General features: G+C 34.8%; 1 protein-coding gene across 10 annotated transcripts in view; it reads right to left on the reverse strand.

The window, feature by feature from the left end:
* The window catches only part of LOC114330194 (adenylate cyclase type 5), a 1795244-nt gene that overhangs the window by 254059 nt on the left and 1519751 nt on the right, over positions 1–21434 (reverse strand). The window lies entirely within an intron of this gene.

The raw sequence follows: 21434 nt of genomic DNA on the forward strand, positions 1-21434 counted from the left end.
CCGCTAGCGCAATTATTCCGATTCGATGTTTTTGCACAAACTTACTCAAAAAGAGGTCCTTATAACATATCCACAGGGTGCCGGGCGGGGGCGTATACTAGTTCGCTCCGGCGGTCAGATTTTAATACCCCACAGAAAAGGGGCATAGGTAAGTTCGCTCCGGCCATATATTTCTTAGAAAAGACAGTTGAATAATGTCTTTACTGGGTACACAATGAATAATAATGAATAGCCAGGGTCAGCTTAAATAGATAATGTTGCCTTCATAAAGCAGATACTTTGATACATTTTATTAATAAAATTTTTAATAAATATTTCTCAAACTTTGTATTGGGCAGATAGCAATTGCGCGCAAAGGTCAAAAAGGAGAGAGACATAACCCTTCGGTCCAAACCTAACTTACGGGTATTAGAGTGAGAGAACCGCAGTAGGTATTTGACCGCTGCGCGCAATCACAACCCACCCTTTCTAATACGACAATACTATCATTGTTTAAAAGAATGAGTCTTTTTAAACAATGCTACCAATGCTGGTTATTAGCGCGCTTATCACTGTATTTATATAAATAGGTAACCACCAATATTTTATATAATTTCTAATATAAAATACAAAAGTCACAGTACCAATTTTCCTGATATTAATTTTCCTAGAATAGAATAGATAAATACTTAACCCGCTTAACTACGGGAGCGAACTAGGTTATGGTTTTCGGAGCGAACTAGTATGTAATTAAGAGGGTTTTTTGACCATGGGAGCGAACTAGTGTGCTCCGCCGGGCGGTGCCGTGGTCGAAACATTTTTTAAACAATTTTTTTTAAACAAATTAACAAAAATAATTTTTTATTTCCAAAAATTTTTTTTTATATAATTTGGGTCATTCTGAGCAAAAAAGGTCTCTTGTCATTTTTCTCTAAAATTGACTGTTGTCGAGTTATACGCGATTAAAAATTTGAAAAATACGAAAATGGCTATTTTCAAGGCTTCATAACTCGATCAAAAATGATTATTATGAAATTCAAAAAGTGACAAGATCAAGATTCAAATACCTTCTTCAGCGTTCTGAAGATATTTTTGTCATTAATTTATTACAAAGCTGTTATTTATAGTTATTAACAATTAGCGCTATAGTCTAACTGTATCGTCGCCCCCGTTAGCGGAACAATTTCGATCAGATTTTTTGCACAAACTTACTCAAAAAGGGGTCCTCATAACATATCCACAGGGTGCCTTGCAGTGCCGTGGTCGAAAAATTTTTTAAACAATTTTTTTAAAACAAATTCACAAAAATAATTTTTTCATTTCCAACAATTTTCTTTAGATAACTTGGGTCATTTTGAGCAAAAAAGGTCTCTTGTAATTTTTCTCTAAAATTGATTGTTGTCGAGTTATATGCGATTAAAAATTTGAAAAATGCGAAAATGGCCATTTCAAGGCTTCATAACTCGATCAAAAATGATTATTATGAAATTCAAAAAGTGACAAAATCTAGATTCAAATACCTTCTTCAGCTTCCTGAAGAGATTTTTGTCATTATTTTATTACAAAGCGGTTATTTTTAGTTATTAACAATTAGCGGTATAGTCCAACTGTATCGTCGCCCCCGTTAGCGGAACTATTTCGATTAGATTTTTTTGCACAAACTTACTCAAAAATAGGTCCTTATAACATATCCACAGAGTGCCGGCCGGTGGTCGAAAAATTGTTTAAACAATTTTTAGACCACGGCACCGGCCGGCACCCTGTGGATATGTTATAAGGACCTCTTTTTGAGTAAGTTTGTGCAAAAAAAATCTAATCGAAATAGTTCTGCTAACGGGGGTGACTATACAGTTGGACTATAGCGCTAATTGTTAATAACTAAAAGTAACAGCTTTGTAATAAAATAATGCCAAAAATCTCTTCAAGACGTTGAAGAAGATATTTGAATCTTGATTTTGTCACTTTTTGAATTTCATAATAATAATTTTTAATCGAGTTATGAAGCCTTGAAAATGGCCATTTTCGCATTTTTCAAATTTTTAATCGCGTATAACTCGACAACAGTCAAGTCTAGAGAAAAATGACTAGAGACCTTTTTTACTCACAATGACCCAAATTATCTAAAAAAAATTGTCGGAAATGAAAAAATCATTTTTGTGAATTTGTTTAATAAAAATGTTTTAAAATATTTTTCGACCACGGCACCGCCCGGCACCCTGTGGATATGTTATAGAGACCTCTTTTTGAGTAAGTTTGTGCAAAAAAATCGAATCGAAATAGTTCAGCTAACGGGGGCGACGATGCAGTTGGACTATACCGCTAATTGTTAATAACTAAAAATAACAGCTTTGTAATCAAATAATGACAAAAATCTCTGCAGGACGCTGAAGAAGGTATTTGAGTCTTGATCTTGTCACTTTTTTTATTTCATAATAATAATTTTTAATCGAGTTATGAAGCCTTGAAAATGGCCATTTTCGCATTTTTCAAATTTTTAATCGCGTATAACTCGACAACAGTCAAGTTTAGAGAAAAAGGACCAAAGACCTTTTTTAATCACAATGATCCAAATTATCTAAAAAAAATTGTGGGATATGAAAAAATTATTTTTGTGAATTTGTTTAAAAAAATTTTTTTTAAAAATTTTTCGACCACGGCACCGCCCGGCACCCTGTGAGTATGTTATAAGGACCTCTTTTTGAGTAAGTTTGTGCAAAAAAATCGAATCGAAATAGTTCCGCTAACGGGGGCGACGATAGAGTTGGACTATACCGCTAATTGTTAATAACTAAAAATAACACCTTTATAATAAAATAGTGACAAAAATCTCTTCAGGACGTTGAAGAAGGTATTTGAATCTTGATTTTGTCACTTTTTGAATTTCATAATAATCATTTTTAATCGAGTTATGAAGCCTTGAAATAGCTATTTTCGCATTTTTCAAATTTTAAATCGCGTATATCTCAAGAAGAGTCAATTTTAGAGAAAAATGACAGGAGACCTTTTTTGCTCAGAATAACCCAAATTATCTAAACAAAAATTGGTGGAAATAAAAAATTATTTTTGTGAATTTAAAAAAAAAATTGTTTAAAAAATGTTTCGACCACGGCACCGCCCGGCACCCTGTGGATATGTTATAAGGACCTCTTTTTGAGTAAGTTTGTGCAAAAAAAATCGAATCGGAAAAATTGAGCTAGCGGGGGCGACGATACTGCCCGGTCTAATAAGTTAAACTAATAACTCTAATAATTTAAACTCAGAATGAAAGGTTACGTTCTTACCGAGGGCCGGAAGTCCCTGAAAACTTCTATAATGTTTATTTTAATAAATTACGGGGGTGAAAAACTAAGAGAAAATGTAGTGTGATTTTTAATTTCAAATATCTCATTTAGAAGAAACTTTTTATTTATTCTAAGGGACTTTCGGCCCTCGATAATAAGTTAGTCTTTCATTCTGCGTTTAAATTTTTTAATAGATATTTATGATATAAGTAGGGGTCGACAAGACAAAAAATCCTGTCTTGATAACAACTTCTTGTCTTGTCTTGAGAAAAATCAAGAAATTAAAAAAAATCTTGTCTTGACGTTTCTTGACATCTTATATCTTGTCTTGACTCAAGAAATTTCAAGATCTTGAAATTTCTTGATTATCTGGTCCGATGATTCCCCGGCGACCTTTTTATTGCGTTGCGTGCTAACACTAGGGTTCGACAAGACAAGAATCCTTGGCTTGATAACAACTTCTTGTCTTGTGTTGAGAAAAAATCAAGAAATTAAAAAAATCTAGTCATGACGTTTTCTTGACATGTTATATCTTGTCTTGACTCTAGAAATTTCAAGATTTTGAAATTTCTTGATTACTTGGTCTGGTGCTTCTCCGGCGACCATTTTATTGCGATGCGTGCTGACACGGCCTAATAAATCACAGAACCTTCTTCTTCATGTGCCTTGTCCGTTGCGGACGTTGGCTATCATCATAGCAATTTTAATTTTGTTTGCGGCGTTTCTGAATAACTCGATCGATGTTAGTCCAAACCATTGGCGTAAGTTTTGAAGCCATGCTTTTTGCTTTCTATTTTATCCTGTGTTATCAGTTGGAGTATATGATATTTATCATGTCTCATAATATGACCGAGATATTCAAGTTTCCGTTTCTTAATTGTGAAAGAGATTTCTTTTTCAAAAATGAATAACCATTTTCAATTTCGTTGCAAAACGAAAATACAGCCGAACCATATTCCAGTCCAATCAGAGAGTGCTGCAAGCACCTCTACCGGTTTCGAAACTTATTAGTCTCTCATCAGGAGGCACATATGCTGCTCTCCCTGATCCAACCAAAACAAACCCCAGCGTGCAGTCCCGAATTGCAACGAACGAAATGGCATAGATGCCCTAGCGGCAACTGCTAGCAAAAGACTAAGTTTTTTCACTCTAATGGCACATAACATATCCCACCAGAATGAAAACAATGGGAACCTTCTCTGGTTACACCTCCGAGGCTTCTACAATTTGCAAGCCATACGGATGCTGAGACTAAGGAAGATGAGGGAATTCTACAATTTACAATTCACGTCACATCTGCTCAGCGCGGTAAAGTTCCAACGAGACTGGTTCCCTTCATACTCCACACAGAGTAAATGTAAATCAAAAATGAATAACCATTTTAAATTTCGTTGCAAAACGAAAATACAGCCGAACCATATTCCAGTCCAATCAGAGAGTGCTGCAAGCACCTCTACCGGTTTCGAAACTTATTAGTCTCTCATCAGGAGGCACATATGCTGCTCTCCCTGATCCAACCAAAACAAACCCCAGCGTGCAGTCCCGAATTGCAACGAACGAAATGGCATAGATGCCCTAGCGGCAACTGCTAGCAAAAGACTAAGTTTTCACTCTAATGGCACATAACATATCCCACCAGAATGAAAATTTGTTTTGGTTGGATCAGGGAGAGCAGCATATGTGCCTCCTGATGAGAGACTAATAAGTTTCGAAACCGGTAGAGGTGCTTGCAGCACTCTCTGATTGGACTGGAATATGGTTCGGCTGTATTTTCGTTTTGCAACGAAATTGAAAATGGTTATTCATTTTTGATTTACATTTACTCTGTGTGGAGTATGAAGGGAACCAGTCTCGTTGGAACTTTACCGCGCTGAGCAGATGTGACGTGAATTGTAAATTGTAGAATTCCCTCATCTTCCTTGGTCTCAGCATCCGTATGGCTTGCAAATTGTAGAAGCCTCGGAGGTGTAACCAGAGGAGGTTCCCATTGTTTTCATTCTGGTGGGATATGTTATGTGCCATTAGAGTGAAAACATAGTCTTTTGCTAGCAGTTGCCGCTAGGGCATCTATGCCATTTCGTTCGTTGCAATTCGGGACTGCACGCTGGGGTTTGTTTTGGTTGGATCAGGGAGAGCAGCATATGTGCCTCCTGATGAGAGACTAATAAGTTTCGAAACCGGTAGACGTGCTTGCAGCACTCTTTGATTGGACTGGAATATGGTTCGGCTGTATTTTCGTTTTGAAACGAAATTTAAAATGGTTATTCATTTTTTATTTACATTTACTCTGTGTGGAGTATGAAGGGAACCAGTCTCGTTGGAACTTTACCGCGCTGAGCAGATGTGACGTGAATTGTAAATTGTAGAATTCCCTCATCTTCCTTAGTCTCAGCATCCGTATGGCTTGCAAATTGTAGAAGCCTCGGAGGTGTAACCAGAGAAGGTTCCCATTGTTTTCATTCTGGTGGGATATGTTATGTGCCATTAGAGTGAAAACTTAGTCAGATTTCTTTTTGTTTTCCCATTCGGCGCAGTACCTCTACGTTGGTGGTGTGAGTCGTCCAGGATATTTTGAGGATACGTCAATACACCCACATTTCAAATGCCTCTAGCTTTCTCATTAATGTTTCCGTCAGTGTCCATTCCTCTGCGCCATACAGCAAGACTGGAAATACATAGCACTTTAGCAGCCGTACTTTTAGTGGGAGAGATATGTCGGAATGGGTGAATATATTTTTAATGTTGTTAAATGTTGATCTGGCCTTTTCAATTCTAGATCGTATTTCGGTTGTTTGATCCCATTTCGAGTTGACGACTGTTCCAAGGTATATATACGAGTCAACGTGTTCAATTAGTTGGCTTTTTATATTCAATTGTCTGGCAGGTTTTTGAGTTTTGCTGGCCAGCATCCATTTTGTTTTATTTATGTTGAGGTTAAGTCCTCTTTCTTCACTCGCTATTTGTACTCCATCCACTCCATAAGATACTGAAGTTCATCGATACTACTGGCAAGTACGACTGTATCGTCTGCATATCGGATGTTATTTGTCAATTCTCCATTGATTTTTATGCCTTCGTTTGCTTCATCCAGTGCTTGTTTAAAAATTTGTTCGGAGTAAATATTAAAAAGGAGAGAGGAGAGAACACATCCCTGTCGCACACTTTTTCTGATATGCTCTCTGTAGACGCATTGCCGACTTTTACCCTGGCTATCTGATTCCAGTAGAGACTTGTCAAAATTCGGATGTTCTTATCATCAATTCCTGTGCTTTGTAGAATTTCAATTAATTGGTCATGTCTCACATTGTCAAAGGCTTTCGAGTAATCTACAAAGCTCATGTAGACATCCTTGTTCATATCTCTACACCTCTGTTCTAATACTTGCAGACAAAACACTGCTTCCCTTGTGCCTAAAGCGTTCCTAAAACCAAATTGTGACTCATTGATTACCACTTCACACTTGTTTTTATCCCAGAATGACCTACAGAATATAATACCAGAGTCAAAAAATACTTAAATGAGCCTAGGTCAGAAGATGCTGAGAATCTATTTGATTGGTAGAGAAGACACGGGAATGTCTACCCGTTATTATCGAAAATGGCCAAGGATTTTCTCAGAACGCCAGCAACATATATGTACCTGCCGAAAGGCTATTTTCAATAGCAGCTTTAACAATAACAAAGTCAAGAAATCGGCTAGACGTTGACTCCACGGCATTAGATGTTACTGTGGCCCCAGCATAAGAAGTATTATCTGTCTTAATTCATGGCTTATCAATTCAGATTTAAAAATTTATGTTACATTTACATGATCTACATTTTGTAAATCGTTTTAGCAAAAAAAAGTGTTCAATACATTAAAATAGGTACGTCAATTTATGTTAAAATATGGTTATTTTTTTCACAAATTAATACCTAGTCAAGATATTTCAATATTTCTTGATTTCTTGACAAGAAATCTTGGTATTGACACAAAATTTCTTGTCTTGTCTTGAAATCTAAAATTGTCTCTTGTCTTGATCTTGTCTTGATTTCAAGACAAGATCAAGACAAGATCTTGAAATTTTCAAGAACTTGGCGACCCCTAATTATTATACTTAATTATCGAATAGAAATTAAATTATGGATGTTACAACTATTTTATTTTACAATTTTATTCTTAATAAATATTTTATAATTATCAATTAACCAATAAGGATTTAGCAACCTTAGCAAGATACGTCGAATGAAGTAGGTTTGGTGTAAATCCGTGACTGCGTAAATATAACGTCAAATGTGACATTATTTTGTAATAACTATTTAAAATAGTTTAAATTCAAACAAATTAATGTAGTGCATTAATTTTTTAATTGATTTCTGTGTAATTTGTTTAGATATAAGGAATTTAAATTGATTAGTATTAATTAAACACAGTTTAAAATTTACAATTTATTTATATAATAAATCTTCGATTGGAAATTGTGATTTTTAGTTTTAGCAAAATATGTGGTTGTAGAAAAAGTATAGTGTGTAACACGTACAGAAAGGTAATTTCTCACTCGTTTGAATTGCGGCACTCGCTTGCGCTCGTACCGCAACTTTTCAAACTCGTGAGAAATTAGTACTTTTCTGCAATTAATTGTTACACAATATACTATACGCTCTGAGCTTCCCTGGTGTCGCCACTAGGGGATTACTAATGCAACTTTCGCCGGTAATTTTTAAATTTATTATTTAATTGTTATCGCTTAATATTTACAACGCAAAACAGTAATTAAACTGTAATCGATTTTTTTAAGATTTTGCTAATCATTTTGACGTTCTATTGATGAAATATTAATTTCTTACTTCGGATACTTTCACAACTATCGTGTAGATGGTGAAGATTAGTAGATTAAAAATCCCATTTAATAAAGTTCCCATTGTTTTCATTCTGATGGGATGTAGAATAGCATTATGTTGTTTTATATGCCATTAGAGTGAAAACTTAGACTTTTTTTATTAGTAGATTAATTTTTAATTAAATATTACGGACTATTAAAAAAACTTAAATTATGTATTTAAAACGTAAGTATATTTAAGGTAAAAATATATACCACAGCTTTGACCAACTAATATTTTTTCTAGTTAATGTTTTTAATTGCAATTTTTAATTAATCACTTTAACATTTATGTCAAATTTCCAGGAAAGGTTCCCTGACATTTCACTACTGGCGCTCACGAACTTTGAAATATCCCCTCTACGTACGAGCTCACAGCGTTATACGAAATTCAGTACTGTTTATTTTGCCGCATACCGTAATATTGTAGTACTTATGTTACGCAATAAAAAATTTATGACTATGAATCTGCAATCAATCACAAACAAGGCTGACTAATTGGCTCTGCCAAAGACATTTTTCAGGAAAAAAATTACAGGTGAACTAACTTTTAGCAATTTTAAGTACAAACAGTTAAGACAATGTAATAAATCGAGACTATCTTACGAAAAAAATTGACGATATCCACAAACTAAACAACCTGCTGAATCCTGAAAAGGTTTTATAAACTGTAAGGCAGATGGAACACGGCATTTTCAATATATCGTCAGTTTTTTCGGCTCTTCTTCAGATGAGATTATCAAGGTTGAAATCCAAGACACAAATTCAACTGAGATTAAGTTGGGATTAGAAAGGCTCTCTTCAAATATCGGTGAAATTTCAAATCGAATGAGCAGTCTTACAAAAATCTATCTACTATACCAACTAAAAAAGATATATTGAAGAAAAATACATCTTATGCCACCGCAAGTACCCAAACTGAAGAGCCCCGACATCTCGAACCAAGTCCAGAGCAAAAGCCAAAGATTACAGAACATAAATGTCACTTTGTAGTTATTAGTAACTTGACCCCAACGTACACACCTATAATACAAGTTGTTCACTATATTAAAGAGAAGCTAGGCATTAAGGAATATATTATATGTTACGCACTCCTTAAAGATGCCGACACAACATCTGGCTCTTCGTTCAAAATAGGTATAAAATCTAAAACATCTATTAACTTATTATTTAATAAGGAAATTTGGCCACCTGGTGTTAACATTAAATGGTCTATAGAATCTTCTTATTTTGAACCAATGCTTTTATCTGAGTCACATAATAATCCAGAAGACTTACCGGCAGAATGGACTCAAGCATATATGATATCAATATATAAGAAAAGAAATAGAAAAAACTGCGAAAACTATCGAGGAATCAGCATAATATCATCTATAGGCAGACTGTATGGAAAGACCATAAAGGAAAAATTAGAAATATATATATATATATATATATATATATATATATCTTCTTCTTAGCCTTCTATCGTCCACGTTTGGACATAGGCCTCTCCCAACTCCTTCCATCGGTCTCTATCCTGAGCAACATATTTCCAATTCGTTCCGGCTACTCTTTTAATATCATCAACCCATCTCATCTGTGGTCTTCCTCTCGGTCGTTTACTTTGGTAAGGTCTCCAATGTTGTATCGTGGCATTCCAACGTTGGTCTTTTTGTCTAACAGTGTGGCCTGCAAAGCTCCATTTAAGTTTGGCAACTTTTGTTGTTATGTCCTCGACTTTTGTTTTTGATCTTACCCAGTCGCTCCTCTTTTTATCTGACAGTCGTATACCTAACATTGCTCTTTCCATAGCTCTTTCTGTTGTAGCTAGTTTATTCATATTTGCCTTGGTTAGGGTCCAGGTTTGACACCCATATGTCATGATAGGAAGGATGCACTGGTTGAACACTTTGGTCCTCAAATATTGAGGTATTTTGCGGTTCTTAAGTATCCAACCAAGTTTTCCAAATCCTGCCCATGCTAGTCTTGCTCTCCTATTAATTTCCGCACTTTGGTTTTCTTTGTCAAGTTTCAGGATTTGGCCTAGGTAGATATATTCCTGAACTTTTTCTATCTCACTGCCATTTATAGTTATGCGTCTGGGGTCATCTGTGTTTGTCATTATTTTTGTTTTCTTCATGTTCATTTTTAGACCGACGTATTGGGAGCTGCCTGCGAGTTCCTCTATCATAATTTGCAGTTCCTCGAATGAGCTCGCTATAATCACAATGTCGTCAGCGAATCTGAGGTGATTTAGCTTCTTGCCATTAACGTTAATGCCATAGGTTGACCAATTTGTCGTTTTGAAGACGTCTTCTAGTGCTAGGTTGAAAAGCTTTGGCGATATTACGTCTCCTTGTCTCACGCCTCTCTTAATAGGGATGGGATTTGTATTTTCGTCTAGTTGTACTATCAGAGTTGCATTTTCATATATATTATGTATTAGTTGTCTATATCTCGAATCTATTCTACAATTATTAATAGCTTGTTCTATGGCCCACATCTCGATACTATCAAACGCCTTTTCATAGTCTACGAAGGCAAGAAATACGGGTAGTTGGTATTCATTTGCCTTCTCTATCAATGTTCTCATTGTCAGCAGATGGTCTGATGTACTATATCCTTTGCGGAAGCCATCCTGTTCCACTGGTTGGTAATTGTCCATTTTGTAGGTCAACCGGTTGTTAATAATTCTCATGAATAGTTTGTATACTTGACTGAGCAACGATATCGGTCTTTAATTCTGTAGGTCATATTTGTCCCCTTTTTTGTGTAAAAGTATTACTAGACTTTCGTTCCAGTCTTTAGGGATCTTGCTATTATGGAGACATTTATTAAATAGCTCTGTTAGTATAGGGATTGTTACTGTCTTGCTTGTTTTCAAGAGCTCGGCAATTATACCGTCCTGTCCTGGAGCTTTATTATTTTTTAGTTCTTTTAAAGCTCTTTCTATTTCGAATCCCTTTATATTTGGTAGTACTTCTGATCCCACGTTTTTTATTTTTCTTTTGACGTTCTCCTTTGTTGATTCATTAGGCTGGCTTTGCGAGCTGTACAAGCTTTTGTAGAAGTCTTCGACTATTTTTGTTATTTTATATTTGTCCTTCTCTTCCTTACTATTGGCGTCTTTAATTTTAATGATTTTTTGAACACCCAATGCGGGTCTTAGACATTTTAAGCCTCTGTTGTTTTCAATGACTCGCTCTATTAAGTTCTCGTTCCATTTTTGTAAGTCGCGTTTTAGTTCTTTTCTAATTGTTTTATTAAGTTCTATGTATTCTTGAGTATGGCGTTTGTTTTGCGTTAGTAGTTGTCGTCTTTCCGTCATTAGTTGTTTAGTTTCGTTGCTTATTTTGTCTTCTTTAGTACTTGTTTTCTTTGCGACCTGTAGTCCGGCTTCGAGAAGGTTCTTATTGATGTTTTTGTTAATTTCGTCAATTTCATCTTGATTATGTGAAGGATCATATTTGAACTTATCCGCTAAAACCTCTCGGAATTGCTCTTCATTTGTTTTTACTTTAAAGGCATCTATTCGCGTTGTTTTTTTAAATATTCTTTTTCTCTCTTCTTTCATGTTAATATTTATTTTTGCTCTAACTATACGATGGTCACTACCCGTTGTTACGTTGTTTATTGTTGTTACGTCTTCGAATATTCTTTTGTTGTTTGAGAGAAAATAGTCTATTTCATTTTTGGTGGTTCCGTTAGGTGCAACCCATGTCCACTTTCTGTTAGGTTTCTTTTTGTAGAAGGTATTCATAATATACATGTTTTCTTGTTCCAGAAATTCCATAAGTTTTTCTCCCCTTGTGTTTCTTGTGCCGAATCCAAAATTTCCAATCTTGCTTTCAGAGTCTTCAATCTTACTTCCAATTTTGGCGTTAAAATCTCCCATTATTATTATTTTGGATTCTCTGTTGCTGTCTATAGCTTTTTTAAGATCTTCGTAAAAAGTATTTATTTCTTCATCAGTTGCCTTTTCAGTTGGAGCATAAACTTGCACAATCTTTAATTTAGTTTTTGGATTTAGTTTTAAAATCATGTATGTAACCCTGTCTTAGATGCTGTCAATTATTTGAATTTGTGATTTTCTCTTCTTGTTGATTAAGAAACCTACTCCACCGTATGTATAGTCTTCATTGCCTTTATAATAGAGCCTGTTGCCTGAATGTAAGTCCACATACCCTTCACCTCTTCTTTTAACTTCTGATAGTCCCATTATATCCCAATTCATATTCCCTAATTCCTCTTCTAGTTCGTAGAGTTTTTCGTCTTTTGCCATGGAACGGATGTTGTAAGTTGCTATATGGAGTTGTTTGTTGTTCTTCTTTTTCAATGTCGACTTGCCTCCCCCAGAATCCTCGAGGCAGACCGTTATTTCGGTGTGGGACTGTGGAATAAACTTCCTACCCACCTGGGGTATCTTCCGTATATCTGTTGAAACCGACATTTTTGATTTGTGGAGGTTTTGGCCATAACCCACCACGCTGGCCAGACGGGTTGGTGGGTGGGAGGGGATATTAGGTAAGGAATTTGGGGTTTGGATAGGATAATACGGAGGTTGGGGCCTGGTTACCTCTAAATAGGAAATGGAGGAAAAAACCAGGAGCTCGCGTGGGCAGGGGCGCTAAATCCCTGAAGTAAGTCTGCTCTCTATCGGGATCATAGAGGGGTACCTACCCGCTACCACCATATATATATATATATATATATATATATATATAAAATATATATATATATATATATATATATACCCCAATATTTCAGCCTTGTTATATATATATATATATATATATATATATATATATATATATATATATATATATATATATATATTTGTACAAATATTTTCGACCGTACTGTGTTATAGTGGTTTGAAGTTTCAGCAATTCGGTCATGTGAAATAAAATTCTATTTGTTATTTCTCAATATTTCTTCACACTTTTGTGACTTCTTCAGGAGAAAACTGTAAATTTATTAAGATTAGAAATTAACAAAAGCTAAATATTTAGTTACTTACAACTATAAGAGTATTAATTTAGATTTTACTTCGACCACCACCGATATTCTACACGACGTGTTTCGAGCTCATGTCAAGCTCTCGTCAGGAACATCTAGGTGGATGGTCGAGGTGTAAGAAAATGCTTTTGGCCTTTCTGGTAATAATAAAATAACCAGACTTCAGTACACTTGGTACGACATCTATATTAATTAAACGAAAAGATTTCTCTGGTATACAGAAGAAATCTTTTCCGTAGCGGACGCGAAAATGTAAATTTCAAAGTCTTCATAAAAGACGATGAACGACAAAAGACACCTCTTTGTGTCACAGATTTGTCTACAAAGCCACGTTATTCGCTACACATTCGTCAATAACGGAGAAGAACCGTGATATGAAAGGAAACGGCAATTGCATTTTATTTCACTTCGACCACCACCGATATTCTACACGACGTGTTTCGTTTAATTAATATAGATGTCGTACCAAGTGTACTAAAGTCTGGTTATTTTATTATTACCAGAAAGGCCAAAAGCATTTTCTTACACCTCGACCATCCACCTAGATGTTCCTGACGAGAGCTTGACATGAGCTCGAAACAGGTCGTGTAGAATATCGGTGGTGGTCGAAGTGAAATAAAATGCAATTGCCGTTTCCTTTCATATCACGGTTCTTCTCCGTTATTGACGAATGTGTAGCGAATAACGTGGCTTTGTAGACAAATCTGTGACACAAAGAGGTGTCTTTTGTCGTTCATCGTCTTTTATGAAGACTTTGAAATTTACATTTTCGCGTCCGCTACGGAAAAGATTTCTTCTGTATACCAGAGAAATCTTTTCGTTTAATTAATATAGATGTCGTACCAAGTGTACTGAAGTCTGGTTATTTTATTATTACCAGAAAGGCCAAAAGCATTTTCTTACACCTCGACCATCCACCTAGATGTTCCTGACGAGAGCTTGACATGAGCTCGAAACACGTCGTGTAGAATATCGGTGGTGGTCGAAGTGAAATAAAATGCAATTGCCGTTTCCTTTCATATCACGGTTCTTCTCCGTTATTGACGAATGTGTAGCGAATAACGTGGCTTTGTAGACAAATCTGTGACACAAAGAGGTGTCTTTTGTCGTTCATCGTCTTTTATGAAGACTTTGAAATTTACATTTTCGCGTCCGCTACGGAAAAGATTTCTTCTGTATACCAGAGAAATCTTTTCGTTTAATTAATATATATATATATATATATATATATATATATATATATATATATATATATATATATATATATATATATATATATATATATATATATATATAACTGAAGGATGATCACAGCTGTCTAATTAATATCAATGTCAAAGGTAAAGTTCATTGGGTGTGCAGCTGGAAATGAAAGCCAAAGTGTACTCTTTTCAACGAGCTAGCAATATTTCGTTTAATTTCTTAAACATCATCAGGCCAGTTGTTGGATGAGCTTGTTAACCTCGATATAAAAAGTTCCGTGAAGAACGCGAAGTGAAAAAACCAACATGGGATTTAGTGTATCGTGAGGCATAATAACTCACACAACCAAGTGTATTATTTTCCGTGTGTGCCGGAGTAGTCAAAATTACTTAAATTAACATTTAGGACAAACAATTATACGAATACATATACGAAACAATTAATAATTTAACATTTTGGTGTTGCCATGTTGGGAGGAGGGCGTGAAAGCAAGTACCTCCTACGGAGTAATTAGGAACACAGGCCTGAAAAAGACAATTATTCAAAGCTCAACACAGATCATAGGATATGCGGATGACCTAGGACTGATAGCACGAGATAAGAAAAGACTAGAAGAGGCACTTTTAACCCTTGTAAGAGAAGCAAAGACGAGAGGAAAAATAATCAATCAGAATAAAACAAAATACCTTATAAGCACAAGAGACAATGTAAACAGAATAACAGAAATAAAGATAGGTGAAAATACATTCCAGAGGGTAGATTGCTTCAAATACCTGGGGGTGATGGTGGACGGCAAAAACGGAAGGAGGATAGAGATCAACGAAAGAATTAAAGCAGGTAATAGAGTATATTTGAAATACCACCGACTACTCAAGGACAAAAACCTGAGCAAAAAAACAAAATCAAAAATATATACAGCAGCAATTAGACCAGTGATAGCCTATGGAGCAGAAGTAATGTGCCTTACGAAAAAAGAAGAAGAAAAGTTAAGAATAATTGAGAGAAAAATTTTGAGAAGAATACATGGCCCAGTGATGACAGAAACAGGGGAATATAGAAGGCTCATGAACCATGAAATAATAAATATAACTGAAGGAGAAGATATAGTAAAATTCATCAAAGCACAAAGAGTCAGATTGTTTGGACACACAAAAAGAAGAGGGGTAGAAGAACGGATCAGGAAGATAGTGAACTGGAAACCAGTAAAAAATAGACCAAGAGTATGACCAAAAATAAGATGGGAAGATCAACTGCTAGACGATATATCAAAGATGGAAATTGCAAACTGGAGAGAAAAGATTCAGGACCGGAGTGAGTGGAAGAAGATAGTAGAGAAGGCAAAAAACATCACAACCTATGAACGATGACCTAAAGGACACTGCGGACTAATCCACCGCGTGAAATGGATTAAAAGAGCTCATAGTATTTGAGCGACCTATACTCTAACAAGAGTGAACGGTCCATATATATTATAATAAATATAAAAATTTCCGTAAAAAGATATCAGAAATTGAAAGCCTCTTTGGTAAGACGTTTTATCTTAAACAACATCCTGATATTTTCATAACCACTGATGACAAAAGCAATGTCACAGTTGTTTCGAAAAAAAAACAACAATATTTAGAACTTTCTAATCATAATTGAAAGTGGATTATATTTACAAATTAGTAAAGATCCTACTGAAGCAATCCAAAGTAAAAGTAATGACTCAGTCAAATTACTTAGAAGAAAATGCTATATTTATGAGGCACAAAATAAATATTTTACTCGCTATAATGGTGTAATTCCAAAGTTTTACTCGTTACCAAAGGTACACAAACCCACTTTATCAGTAAGACCGATTGTTTCTTCATGTATAGGTTCACCAACAGAATTCTTAGCAAACTATGTAACAGACGTATTAACTGAAGCATTTGTTTATAACAACGAATATTTTATCAAATACTCTTTTAAATTCTCAAAATAATTTAATAATAGACAACTAGGTACCACCAGGTTATATAATTGCAGTCCTTGATGTAGTATCTCTTTTTAGTAATGGTTATCTTGAATATTCTTGATGCAGCTATAAGAGCCATTTCAATTAATTGGCAGAGAATTGGATCTTTTTGTGATATTGACATTGATACTTTCATTTTAATAATGACCTTTTTATTTGACAGTACATATTTTATTTTAATAATAAGCTATACGGGGTGTTTGGTAAAGAATGGGCCATAGCTTAACCGTAGATTCTTGAAGCTAAAAAAGGTAGATTTAAGCTAACTTACCTTGGTACAAAAGTTGATAATAAACGAAATACAGGGTGTCAAACTTAAACTTTTATTTTATTTATTTTTGAATATTTCCTGACAGGCATTTGATAATAACACGAAATTTAGTAATTGGTGCTGGTTACTACCCAGAACAATGGAAAGTTGCTCAAATTATTCTCATACCTAAGCCAGGGAAAAATAAAACTCAGGTGACTTCATACAGACCAATAAGCCTGCTACCTGTTCTATCAAAAATTTTGGAAAAACTTCTCCTTAAACAATTATCCCCAGTTATAGAAGAAAGGAAACTAATTCCCCAACACCAATTTGGGTTCAGAACACAACACGGAACGATAGAACAGGTACATAGACTGGTAAAACACATCAGAAGTGATCTAGAAAATAAAAGGTATTGTTCTGCTGCATTCCTGGACATTGGTCAGGCCTTCGACAAGGTATGGCATGCTGGTATGCTCTTTAAACTAAAGAAAAACCTTCCTCATCCTTTTTATCAAATCCTAAAAAGCTATATTTCCAACCGACATTTCCTAGTCAAGCAGGATAATGAATACACAAGCCTAAGACCAATAAAAGCCGGAGTACCACAAGGAAGTGTCTTGGGACCGATATTGTACTTGCTCTACACTGCTGACCTACCCGCAAGTAACAAAACAACGTGTGCAACTTTTGCTGATGACACTGCTGTACTAGCCTCTCACCATGATCCAAATACAGCATCCAGAACCCTTCAGAAAGACCTTAATAATATACAAATATGGCTTAAAAAATGGAAGATAAAGGCGAATGAGAGTAAATCCATCCATGTAACCTTCACCATGAGAAGACAAACATGTCCATCTGTAACACTAAATGAAACTCAACTCCCACAAACCGATACTGTCAAGTACCTAGGAATCCATCTTGATAGGAGATTAACTTGGCAAAAACACATTTTTACAAAAAGAAAACAACTAGGAATAAAATTTCGAGAAATGTACTGGATCATCGGTCGTAAATCTCAACTATCACTTGAAAACAAACTGCTGATATATAAAACTATATTAAAACCGGTGTGGACCTATGGTATCCAACTTTGGGGGACAGCCAGTCAAACTAACCTAGAAATATTGCAGAGATTCCAGAACAAAGTCCTTAGAACAATGCTGAATGCCCCTTGGTACGTGCCAAACTATGTGATAGAGCAAGACCTCAATGTGCCATCCATAAAAACAGTAATAACGGAATATTACAAAAAATATTCCAAGAGACTAGAATCTCATCCAAATGAGTTAGCCAGCAACCTTACTGATGACCACAATGATGTACGACGCCTGAAGAGATTCAAAGTAGTGGATCTAGCAAGAAGATTCGAATAATCTGTGATAACTAAACTTATTTTAATTTGTTTTAATTTAATTTATGTAAAGAGGGTGATCACTGGATCTCCCTCTACAGGTCAAAATTTTCAATTTTTGTCAAATAATTTACCTATTGTTCTCAGTTGAGGACAGATTGTAAATATTACAACATTAAATAAAAAAAAAAAAAAAAAAATTTATTTTTGAATATTTCCTGACAGGCATTTGATAATAACACGAAATTTAGTAATTGGTGCTGGTACTGTATACCCTACTAAATTTTCTTGAACAAACGTTTCTGGCTACTACCAGAGGCATACGATGGGGGAGCGTGATTGGTTGGCCCTTCTCAAATTCTACGCCACTGGTGGAATTGCTATTTTAGTACAATTTTTTTATTCTCCAATACTTTCTATGTAAATAACATTCTCTTCTTTTGTAACGATAAAGCCATTAGTTTTCGAGATATTTGAAGCTAAAAACGAAGGAGCATAATACATTAACCAAAATAAGTGTGCCTTTTCATTTTTAACTTCAAATATCTCGAAAACTAATGACTTTATCGTTACGAATAGAAAGTATATTATTTGCATAGAAAGTATTGGAGAATCTAAAAATTATGCTAAAATAGCAATTTCATTAGTGGCGTAGAATTTGGGAAGGGTCAACCATTCACTTTCCCCTGTCGTACGCCGCTGGTAGTAGCTAGAAACGATTATTTAACATAATTTAGTAGGGTGTGCAGTGCCTACACTTTCTGCCAAGTATGACACAGATATGTCAAATTATTAAAAAGTATTTTTGTTTAATAATTTATTCTTTGTTTAAAACTTTCAGAACTATGTGTGCCCGGTACTATAAAACTATTTGACATATCCTTATGATACTTGGCAGAAAGTGTAGGTACTGTACGTCCTACTAAATTGTGTTAAATAATTATTGCTGGCTACTACCAGAGGCGTACGACAGGAGAAAGTGAATGGTTGACCCTTCCCAAATTCTACGCCACTGATGAAACTGCTATTTTAGCATAATTTGTAGATTCTCCAATACTTTCTCTGCAAATAATATACTCTTCATTTGTAACGATATAGTAATTAGTTTTCGAGATATTTAAAGTTAACAATGAAAAGGCACACTGATTTTGATTAATGTATTATGCTCCTTCGTTTTTAGCTTCAAATATCTCGAGAACTAGTGGCTTTATCGTTACGAATGAAGAGTGTGTTATGTATAAAGAAAGTATTGTAGAATCAAAACATTGCACTAAAATATCAATTCCGCCAGTGGCGTAGAATTTGGGAAGGGTTAACCATTCACGTTCCCCCGTCGTACGCCTCTGGCAGTAGCCAGAAACGTTTGTTTAACACAATTTAGTAGGGTGAACAGTACCAGAACCACTTACCAAATTTCGTCTTGTTGTCCCATGTCTGTCAGGAAATATTCAAAGATAAATAAAATAAAAGTTTAATTTTGACACCCTGCATTTCGGTTATTATCAGCTTTTGTACTAAGGTAAGTTAGCTTAATCGACCTATTTTAACCTCAGGAATATAAGGTGAAGCTATAGCCCATTCTTTACCAAACACCCTGTATAAACACAAACTTCAATGGGAGGTAGTACGAGTATATCTCCAATTATTTCAGCGTATATGATGGACAATATCCTTGATACAGCGATACCAGTACTACTTTTAACTTATTTTTCCTTAAAAAATATTTTATTTCATTTCCAGCAGAAGGACTAGATGATATCTTGTTTTATTTTAATAGTTATGACCCTTATACTCAACTCACCATCGAGAAAGAGGACCGAGCTTGCTCAGTCCCTTTACAAAAGACATCAGGGACCCAATTAGTAATGAGTTGAAAATAGATTGGTACAGGAAACTATGTACCTCTGGTTGATATATAAATGTCTACTCGTACAATAAGTTTAGTATGAAAATAAATCTAATCAAACAAATGAAAACGAGGTTCCTAAAAATCTAAGATCCTATTTTCCACCTAAAAACCTTAACATCCTTAACCCTCATAAAGCGGTGCTTAGATTCTTTTCGTAAACAACGGTGCGGGGTGCATGTGCACCCCATCTGTATGTCCAGTTTTTTATATGTGAACGTCGGGGAAATTGATTTAAAAGATAATTAGGACTTGTTTATTATAGTATGAAACATAATTTTACAAACAAAGTACCCATTTCTTCTTAAAAAAAATTATTATCGTTGCAAGATAAATACATGAAATTTTTCACACAGCGAGCAACACAAAGTTTTTACACATAATACAGTTATGTCGGGAATTTCAGTCTTTTTTCTCTGACATAAGTAACACCGACCTTGTACCGTAGCTCTGTTAGCTCCAAGTGGAACACCAGAAACGTCCAATTCAGGATATGAAATTTTCATCATTTGCACAATACAGTTATTTTTCCAAAAAATCACGTAAATGTAAAGCATTTTAGATGCTGCAATGGGTGTAATGTGTTTAGAATTAAATTTAGTGCGAATAAAAAAATTGACAAAAATCAAAAAAAAATTATTAAAATAGATACGTGAGAAAAACGAGGTCTGAGATGCAGCTGCACCCCGCACCGCCTTACGAGGGTTGAAGAACTTTTCAATACAAAATTGGTACCCAAAAGAGTTAGTTTCCAAAATCCTTTTTAACACCATGGATACTATGGCAGACTCAGCAATAAATGGAACTATGTAATAATAACCACTCTAATAATAATAACATTACCTTTGAAACTATTAATGAGGCTGTGGAGATGTCACAAAATAGTCCAAATCAAACAAATTCCAACATCTATTTACACTAGGAAGAGTCATCTATTAACGCTAAATATTTTTCAATGCCTTTTATAAGAGACATTACACCTAGTCTAATAAGGTGGCTGAAAATTACTGATAAAATTAAGATCGCACATAAAAATGTACTAATTTTGGGTAACTTGTATAACAAACAAAAATACTTAACACCTTAATTATTAAAATCAAATGTTATCTACAGGATATCTTGTGCAGATTGTGAGTTACATTATATCGGTGAAACTAGTAGAAAATTAAAAGATCGGATCAAATCTCACAAGAGTGATTGCAGGTTACAACCAGAGAGATGTGCATGTGCCACTCATGTAAACAACATAAGATGGATTGGAAATCAACCATAATTTTATCTAGTGAACCTAATTTAACAAAAAGAATTTTTCTAGAAATGACATACATTGCTCAAATTCCATCATGTATAAACAAAAGAACTTATATACAGTACCTTAGTGCTATTTATTCTAATTTACTATCTAAAGACAAATCACATAGAAACTAACAAATTGTAACATCCTTGTCCCCCTTGAGTTGAGATTGACCATCTATTATTATTATTTTATTAATATACCTACTTTTAATTATTTACAATACTCAATAAATAACATCAATAGGCAAAGAAAACAATTTTATTATTACCATCATTAAATAATAAATATTTAGATTCAATT

The sequence above is a fragment of the Diabrotica virgifera genome, chromosome 1, assembly GCF_917563875.1.
Source record: "Diabrotica virgifera virgifera chromosome 1, PGI_DIABVI_V3a".
Lineage (NCBI taxonomy): Eukaryota > Metazoa > Arthropoda > Insecta > Coleoptera > Chrysomelidae > Diabrotica > Diabrotica virgifera.